The sequence below is a fragment of the Rhinopithecus roxellana genome, chromosome 4 (assembly GCF_007565055.1).
Source record: "Rhinopithecus roxellana isolate Shanxi Qingling chromosome 4, ASM756505v1, whole genome shotgun sequence".
Lineage (NCBI taxonomy): Eukaryota > Metazoa > Chordata > Mammalia > Primates > Cercopithecidae > Rhinopithecus > Rhinopithecus roxellana.
The window spans coordinates 69,545,865-69,552,677 of NC_044552.1; the positions used below are offsets into that span (position 1 = coordinate 69,545,865).

At 42.9% G+C, this 6,813-nt stretch overlaps 1 pseudogene; it reads right to left on the reverse strand.

Moving 5' to 3' along the window:
• Window positions 1–735: 735 nt before the first annotated feature.
• LOC104676667 lies at window positions 736–2,179 on the reverse strand (annotated as a pseudogene).
• Window positions 2,180–6,813: the final 4,634 nt, after the last annotated feature.

The window sequence follows — 6,813 nt, forward strand, 5'->3', positions numbered from 1 at the left end:
TAGGGAAGTTTCCTTTCCCTGCCAAACAAACAACAGTAACTATAACACCTCTGAGTGTCAAGCCTCTTTCTAAAAGCTTTCTGCATTATTGCATTAAACATTTTATAACAGCTACCATCAGATCACTATTTTCATATCTTAACCGAATGATCCTGCTTTACTGGTGTGCACACATACACGCGTGTGCGCATGTACACACACATCCAATATGCAGCTGTAGTCCCCACTTCATGCCTTTTTAATGACCCAGCTGAAAGTCTGTCCCAGAGGAAATGAAGGTGGTCTCAAGATGGATCCATTATAAAAAAAAACTTGTATGTACATACCTTTATTACATTGTAGAGGAAGTGACCACTTTTTTTTACAGCATATAAATGAACATAGGTATAAGCCAGCAAGAAGAAATAGCATATATCTAATGAAAATAATCAGAATTTCTAGAACACAATAAATACTTACATCCTACTTTTTGGGAACCAATGCCAACTACATATATAACAAGGCAAGTGCTGCTACATCGGGGTACCAAAAACACTTTCTTTAGGAATTGTAAGTAAGTATCATGCAGCACCTGGATGCTAAATAGAAGAGCTGGAGGACTAAATAAATAGGAAAGTCACTCTACCCACTTTCCTATTTCCATCTTTTAGGAATTTACGTTTATTCAAAATTTTGATATATAATCCTGTATCTATGATCTCTTCAATAATTTCAGAATGGTAGTTTTAGACAACTTTAAAGCTTCAGCTCCTTCTGAATTTCCCAAAGTGTTTTTGCACTCTTTCAGGTGGGCCTCCTCTTCAGGGGTCAGCTTTATCTTTATAAGGTTGGTAATACCATTCTCTCCCAGGATACAAGGAATACTGAGGAATACTTCTTCATCTATTTCATAGAGACCCTTAATGATGGTGGAGACTGGATGTGTTCTCCTAAGATTCTTCAAAATACTTTCTGTTAAATCAGCTACAGATAGGCCAATGGTGCAAGAAGTATTCATTTTAATAATCTCATAGGCACTAGCAATCACTTCTTTGTGGACATTTTTCCATTGCTCAGGATCTTTATCGGTTCCTATATCAGAGTCCAGATCCTTCAAAGGGACACCAGCTATGTTCACTCCACTCCACACAGGAACACTTGAGTCTCCATGCTCTCTGAGGATCCATCCGCGGCAGCTTTCAGAGTGGATACCGAGCTTTTGTCCAATCAAGAAATGAAAACGAGCAGTACCCAGATTACAGCCGCTTCCCATAACACGGTTTTTGGGAAATGCACTCAACTTCTAGGCTACATAAGTTAAGACATCCAGTGGATTGTAAACAATAATCAGCTTGTAGAGGGGGCTGTACTGGACAATACCGGAAATCATTAACTTGAAGATGGCCACATTTCACTGGACTAAATTAAGGCGCGTTTCTCCCTTTTCTTGGTGTGCTCCTGCTGTGACAATCACTAGGCTAGAGTTTGCTGTGACAAGGTAATCTTTGCTACAAACAGTACTTGGCATTTTCATGAAAGGGCTGCCATTTTGAAGATCCACCGTCTCACCCTTCAGTTTGCCTTCATCAGGATCCACAATGGCAAGTTCATCACTCAAGCCTTTTAATAAGATGCTGATAGGGCAGGCCATGCCCACCGATCCAGTTCCTACGATGGAGACCTTACTGCGATGAACGCGCTCCTTGGAAGTGAAGTGCTCAGTAAGCTCACTCTTCACAGTCGCCATGTTGCTCAAGGGGGTGAAGAGCCAGGCACCCTTGAGCGGCACGCACGGTGCCTGATGGGGTCACAGGGCCATCCCCAGGCACAGGAAATTCGCTCCTGCTGAACTCACTCACTCTCTGGCCCGCACAACAGGCACAGTCCCACTCATGGCTGCTCACTCAAGAAGTGGAGGGAGAGAATGGAAAAAAAACTGCTGACCAGGACATTGCAACGCCAAGAGAGCTGTTAGCAGCAGCACCTTCAGCCCTCTGTGGCGGGTGCGCACGACCCACTCCCTGGCCCTCTACTGCGGCTGCGCGGGCCTTGCCAGAGCCTCCAACACATGCTTTCCGTGGGTGCTCAGACTAAGGCGGTGAAGGGCCGCTTCTCTAGCAAGTGATTTCTGGAGTTAGTTTTACAAAGAGTATTCTCGGCCGGGCGCGGTGGCTCAAGCCTGTAATCCCAGCACTTTGGGAGGCCGAGACGGGCGGATCACGAGGTGGGAGGCCGAGACGGGCGGATCACGAGGTCAGGAGATCGAGGCCATCCTGGCTAACATGGTGAAACCCCGTCTCTACTAAAAATACAAAAAACTAGCCGGGCGACCTGGCGGGCGCCTGTAATCCCAGCTACTAGGGAGGCTGAGGCAGGAGAATGGCGTGAACCCGGGAGGCGGAGCTTGCAGTGAGCTGAGATCCGGCCACTGCACTCCAGCCTGGGTGACAGAGCGAGACTCCGTCTCAAAAAAACAAACAAATAAACAAACAAACAAAAAAACAAAGTATTCTCATCGATAGCAGACATGCTTAAGAGGTTAACCCAGATCCCTGAAATTACTAGTTTTCTATTTTTAGTACGAATGCCAAGGAAAAATGCTTCTATTAACTACAGATGAAAATCAGGTTACATCTTCTGAACCATGACCCTGCCGGGAAGGATAGGGCGCTGTGCTTTGCGTACGGGTGGCTGCCTGCACCATCTCCCAGTGTCCCAGAAGTGGGCTCCTGCTATCTGGTGTATGGCACTGGAGGCTTATTTATAAAGGATCCCACTGCCTTGGTGCCAGTCCCGGCCAGGACCCACACTGGGACAGCCAGCAGGAGACTGAGCAGGGTAGGGGCCGGCTGGGAGTCATTCCATCACTAAAAGCTCACCAGGCGAGAATGCTATTCCTTTCTCATGCCAGAGGAAAGCCTTTGATTGTGCTTCCCGAAGAAAAACGACTTCTCAGGTAGGAAGTTGGCAATGTAGCCCTCAATTAAAATGACAATATCTCTTAAATGTCCTTAAAATGGCAAATTTCAACCAATGCATAAACCAGATTATTGACCAAAGTAGTGAAATAAATGATCTAGTACAATGTGGCATCAGTATGCCTTACTTGTTCTGCATTTCTCTGGGCAATCTTAAGAACTAAATTCCCTTAAAATTTCTGAGCAGGTGTCAACTTCACATCTGATGAAATGCATACTCTAATAAGCCCAGTAAATTACAAAAGCTCCGATAAAAATGATGGTACTTTTTCCTCACTTATAAACAGCATTCTGACCACGTAATGGTTCCTCAAAAGCTCTCCCTCTTGTTATTTAAAAGCAGTGTGCTCTTCTGGAATGGGACCCCTTGGTACATGTAGCTCCTCAAGATCAGCAAAAAAAAAGATTTGTTTTAGAATATTGAATGCTGACAAAACGAATACTTTATATTTGGACTTGAAAAGCTATTCTTTTCTTTTCTTTTTTCTTTTTGAGATGGAGTCTTGCTCTGTTGTCCAGGTGCAATGGCATGGTCTCAGCTCACTGCAACCTCCGCCTCCCAGGTTCAAGCCATTCTCCTGTCTCAGCCTCCCGAGTAGCTGGGATTACAGGTACCTGCCACCACACCTGGCTAATTTTTGTATTTTTAGAAGAGACGGGGTTTCACCATATTGGTCAGGCTGGTCTCTAACTCTTGACCTCAAGTCCACCCATCTCGGCCTCCCAAAGTGTTGGGATTACAGGCGTAAGCCAACGTGCCTGGCCTAAAAGCTATTTTTATTTGTGCCATTGAAAGGCAGTCCAGGGCTGGGCGCAGTGGCTCACACCTGTAATCCCAGCAATTTGGAGGCTGAGGTTCATGGATCACTTGAGGTCAGAAGTTCAAGACCAGCCTGGCCAACATAGTGAAACCCCATTTCTACTAAAAATACAAAAATTAGCCGGGCGTGGTGGTGTGTGCCTATGGTTCCAGCTACTCAGGAGGCTGAGGCACGAGAACTGCTTGAACCCAGGAGGCGGATGTTGCAGTGAGCCGAGTTTATGACACTGCACTCCAGCCTGGGTGACAGAGCGAGACTCCGTCTCAACAAAAGAAGAAAAAAGGCAGTCCAGGAGGAGGGGAACAATAAGCAAAGGACTTGGTGAGGGTGGGAAAGGTGTGCCATCAGCTGAGTTCCTGACATCCTGTTTCAGGGTGACCTCCTGGCTGTGTTTTCCCTATCAGTAGGGATCACATACCCTGTTCAGATGACAGAGCCACAAACTCCATGACACACCAAATAGTAAGAGCACTAGGTACATGAATCCTCTTAGCACTGGTGGTCAGATTTATGGTTAACATTTGTCAAATTAAAAACTGCAGTTTTAAAAGGGTCATCTTTATTTAATGGTGGCCAGTGTTTTACAGGAATCCTTTAAAAGCAACAACTTTTGATAGCTGTCATTTCTTTTATCTCGGTCATAACTTGAAATGTTTTAACCTGGTGCCTGTTCCCCCCATCCACCTGTAATGATTCCTTTCACCAGTCAAGTCATTTTCCAAGATAAGTGTTCTTGAACATGAAATTCAAGGACATAAAGACTCTTTGCTGCATGGCTACTTTCTATAGTCATTTTCTTTCTAGAATTTGAACCTCTTCAGAAATACAATCTCTATAATAGCTGCCTCTTCAGTTTTTCCCCTTAGCCACAATTAAATCAACCTTGAGGGGGAAAAAAACTGTTCAAAATAAAAACACACCAAACAAAGCAGCTTTTTTATTTACAATAAGTCTTGAGATAAAAAAGGAAAGCACTAACAAAGACAAAGAGATGTATGTGACCTCCAGAGCAGATTTAGGTCTACTCAAAGATGTGGAAAGCCAAGTATAGCTAGACAGCTCCCTAGTGACTTCCTATCTTAGCTGGCTCATTATTCCTTCTGAATTGAAAACCTGACTCAAATGATCTATTCAAACCACAGTACAGTATTATAGCTAATGGCAGGATTACACCTCAGTACTTTTGGTTGTACCACTTAGGAGGGAGGAAGCAGGAAATGAAAACAAGTATCAAGTCCCTGGGCCAAGAACGGTTGCCACTAAGTCACTATTCCTTTCACCTGGACTCACACCCAGCTCTCAAATCCTCCTTTTCCTCTCTGGGAGTCCAGTTCTGATATTCCATTCTCTCACCAATCTTTGCCAGTCCCCTAAGCAGAACTGGCTTTCTAAAAGCCTATTTCATCACTGTACTTTGTACCTCTCTCCATTATAGGATTTATCACACACAATTAAATGTAAAATACTTATGAATGTGCCACTGCAAGAAGGATCACCTTTTATTTACCAGCATATTCCTGTCCTCTAGAACAGAGCTGGGCACATGAATAGGGATGTGGTAAATGTAGTAGAAAAGAGTGAGTAGCCATAGAGCTGAGTGAGTAAGGCTGGAGAGTGGGCTAAAAGGTGAGAGTGACAGAAAGGTGGCGCTACAGACCTTAGAGAGAGTTCTGAAAATGAGGGTAAGTAAAATGAGGGTAAGTAAAAGTGGCACCCACTGGGGCATCTTCAGAAAGTTGATGCATATATTTCAAGTAAAGCTTTGGATATGCTACCAGATTTTGTGGCTACTTTCAAAGCCAATACCCACTTTTACCAAGTTAAAACATTAAAAAACAAAACAAATACAAAAACCTATTACAGTGTTAGAAATGCATGAGAACAAATATGCAGTGGCAGAAAGACTATTTTTATCCTTTAAAGTTATTTAAAATGTTTTGTTCTTTGGAAACCTTTAAAAAATAATCAACACACAAAACCCTTGGTTTAAGGGGGGAAAAGGGATACAATGAAAGCAGTGTTAATTATTATAAGCTGATCTGAAATAGGCCATAAACTCACCAGCATGCAAGGGGAACATTATATAAACACAATTATTTTGAAAGTCTTCTTTGTGATTTGAAAAATCATAGAATGCAAATTGTAGTTTCAAAATAAATAAGTGGGCTCTAATTCTATTGCTCAGTAATTCTCATGTGGGGGTCTCTGCAAATCCCAGCACATGAAAATATTTCACTTTGTCAGCAATACTGGGAAAACTGGAGGAAAGACAGAGGGCCACAAAGGATAGAATAAAGGCAAAAAGTCAATTCAAAGAGCAATGCTGGGATCAACTTCCTGTTTATGGTATTTAAATATGAAATGAATTGGCAAGCTCTTCTAATAAATAATCCCAATCACATTTTTGTTCTTTGAAAGCATCTTATACATAATTTTTGATGCAATGTAAAAGAGCCACTTGTGTTAATCATTAAAAAGGAAAACTTATAATGTGGCATAAAACATGGAAAGCAAAGAAATTAAAATTCATTAGGCCGGGGGTGGTGACTTACACCTGTTTTGATCCAAAAACCTCAGGAGGCCGAGGCAGGTGGATCACTTGAGTTCAGGCATTCCAGACCAGCCTGGCCAACATGGTGAAACCCCGTCTCTACAAAAAATACCAAAATCAGTCGAGTGTGATGGTGCACGCCTGTAGTCCAGCTACTTAGGAGGCTGAGGCAGGAAAATTGTTGAACCCAGGAGGCAGAGGTTTCAGTGAGCCAAGATTGTGCCACTGCACCCCAGCCTGGGTGACAGAGAGAGACTCTGTCAGAAAAAAAAAAAAAAAAAAAAAGAAAGAAAAGAAAAAGAGAGAGAGAGAGACAGCCACTGAAATGAAATGGTAGAAGTGATGTGATCAGATTGCATTCAATAAATACTTACTAAACACCTACAATGCATTAGGCACTGTTACAGGTGCGAGGATATAACGACCAAGATAAAAGTCTCTACTCTCAGAATTTACATTCTTTTTGTGAAGACTGATAAAACAA